Source organism: Limulus polyphemus, unplaced genomic scaffold (genome assembly GCF_000517525.1).
Source record: "Limulus polyphemus unplaced genomic scaffold, Limulus_polyphemus-2.1.2 Scaffold4450, whole genome shotgun sequence".
Classification (NCBI taxonomy): domain Eukaryota; kingdom Metazoa; phylum Arthropoda; class Merostomata; order Xiphosura; family Limulidae; genus Limulus; species Limulus polyphemus.
The window spans coordinates 30,448-33,616 of NW_013670060.1; positions in this window are offsets into that span (position 1 = coordinate 30,448).

Consider the following 3,169-nt stretch of genomic DNA (forward strand, 5'->3'; position numbering starts at 1 on the left):
TGGGCGGGAATGAGCATTTCAAATAAAGAAACTCTACTTTGTAGTCTGTGAGAATTTTCATTAATCCTACAATTCAAATTATTATTTTTCCCACACATATACGGCTATTATGGACGTAGCCAGTAAATGAACGTGGTCATAGCAAAGTTGTGGACATCATCTGACCAAATATTTTTATTAGTAAATCCCCTCTCCCTTCCCCAGTGGCTCAGCGGGTATGTCTGAAGATATACTCTCAATCTGGTATCGAAACCCGATTTTTAGCGTAATAAGCCTTCAGACTTATCACTGAGCCAGTGGGCGACTATGCGCAATTTAAAAGAGCAAAAATGACTCAAAGGCGTTATTATGATAGTTTTCAAGCCTACAGTCAGTGTAAACGTAATCGATATTTGTATATATTCCGTATTTATCCGTCATTCCATCCTTCAACAACCTGCAACTACACCCTCAGAAGAGTTAATCTACAAAAGAGCCTTTCAGAACTCCTAAGGTGGGTTCATTAGAATCTTAAACTAAATATTAACCCGATATGATTTATTTGTTAATTTTATACAATATGCAAATTACTCGCGAAAAAATATGTAATGACCAAAAGGTAATCTATGTAGCTGTAAAAAGATAAACACAGTGGAAGTGGCTACTGAACACTTTATTACTTAGCTGAAAGCACTTACGACGTAAACGGGATTGTTGCTTCAATATAGAACCTCTACCATTTCACGTTCTCGTTATTTCGGCCAGTGGAGTGAGATAACCCATAAATGTTCTTCGCAGCTTCGCTTATAAAGCCGAAACCGTGATATCAAGCTGTAAAACAGGGTGTTTATTTCCCTATGGACCCTCTAAAAATGCTTTCTGGTGTTTCTTGGTCTGTATATATATATATAAATAAATAACAAAATGTATTACATGACTTCGTTCTAAAACAAGCAAATTCAAGCTTTCAGGAAATTAACCTTGAATACCCTCCACGTTACGAAAAGTAGAATATAAATACGATTTGCTTTTGAAAAATCAAAATACGTTGCAGAAGGGTGGTTTCGACAAATACTATAGTAATAAATAAGGTAGCCAATTATAAAGCGTGTCTCACAATATAGTGAGAAGCTCATATCTTAAATTCTCTCTAATTGGTTTTACGATCGAAAGTGTAAGTATTTATTTATCCCTTTTAATTCCCATCGGTTGCTCAGCGATAAGTCTGGGCCTTATGACGCTAAAAATCGAGTTTCGATGCCCGCTGTGAGCAGAGCACAGACAACCCATTATGTAGCTTTGTGCGTAATAACGAGCAAGCAAGAAAACATGTTTTAATATTAAGGTTTGAATTGTAATTTGATTAACCCCAAAATTATCATAGAGATCCATTAGTTTTAAGCACATTTTCCTAACCTACTCGACACCCCTCCCCTGGGTTTCAGCGGTACGTCTGAAGGCTTAAGATTTCTCGTGTATCTTCTTATAGCAAAGCCACATCAGGCTATCTTCTGTATCCACTGAGGGGAATCGAACCCCTGATTGTAACACTGTAAATCCGAAGAGTTACCACTGTCCTTTAAGGTTTCGATAGCACTGGTCGGCACAACACAGATAGCCCATTATGTAGCTTTACGCTAAACCAACCAACTAACCAAGCTAAATAACTTGTTAACACCAAATTGCTTATGAGTCTATTACTTCCTTGGTTACAGGATCTCTAATAACACACAAGTCACAAAGTTAATCCCACTAACCTCTGCTAGAGTCTCCTACACATTTTAAGTAGAAAATGAGTGATTTCACCCGTTTATATTTGATCAGATGTTTACTCTATCAGTGTTGTAACAGATAAAAACAGAAAGAATTTTCAATACTTTGCAATATATGGACACCACTGGTCGAACGGTACAAAAACAATTCAATATTTTTGGGGTTACAGTTGGGAAATTTCTCAGATACAAGACCCCCCCCCTCCCCCAGTGGCACAGCGGTATGTCCGCGGATTTACAACATTAGAAACTGTGTTTCTATACCCGTGTTGAGCAGAGCACAGATAGCCCTTTGTGCAGCTTTGTGCTTAACTACAAACAAACAAAGAAATCTTAGACACAATCATGAAGACATCTTGAATTATACGTTTGCTTTGCTTTTAAATAAAGATATATATATGTAAATATATATATATATATATATAAAGAGAAGCTTCCTCTCAGAATCTTTTCTGAGTATGAGAGGGATTTTATATGGTGACTCCTATAGTGCAAGACATTCGAGTGCCGAAGGCGCAGTATGTGTATAATCAGGACCTGGTCGTATTTCGCTATATTTATGTACTTTTTTTACGCGTATGTCTAAAACAGTACAGTTTTTCATACCCAAAGTTATCATCTCGAAATAAACCTCTCAAATATAAAGGTGAAAATAATGACTCTTATAAACAAATCAAGGGAAAGACAACCTGGTTGCTAGATTCTATCAAACATTTTTAAAATATATAACGGGGTGAATATATGTGTTTCAATGTAAGCAAGATCACATCTGTTCCGATTACTTTTGTTCTTTTATTTTTCAACTAATGACTCATGGTTGTGAATAACTAGAGAAAAAAAATCTATATATTTTTTTAGCCTTCAGCCCATAGACGTCGATTTTCAACGTAAAGTAAAAGAAAAAAAGGCCTAAGAAAATATTACATTATTGCGTATTTATTTTTTCATTATTGCGTATTTATTTGGATTGTACAATATTTGTAAAATAATGAAATTCTTCGTTGATTAACTAATTGTTTTTAATTTTCGTTTTATTTTTAGGTAAGTTGAATTTTGGAATTTTCTCATTCGCTACAAGAAACTCGTCTGCTTATAAAATTTGTGACCGACTAAAGGTAAGGCGACTACGACGAGGCTATTATAATCTGCAGCTTAAACTAAGCACTACTTGTAACAATAGTTTTGTCTTAATCTCACAAAGTTTCTTTTGCAACAATGTGATAGAAGAACAATGTTTAAAGTGTTGAAACTCATTACCAGTTGTATATCAACTATCAGCGTGATCAATAACAGCTTTATTGTTTCTTCTGTTGAACCCATGTTGGTGTTAACACGAAAACTTGTGTTTACTTCAGCTTAAAAACAAGGCAAAGTAAAAACGAATACGGTAACATGTACGCATCATCTACGATAATATG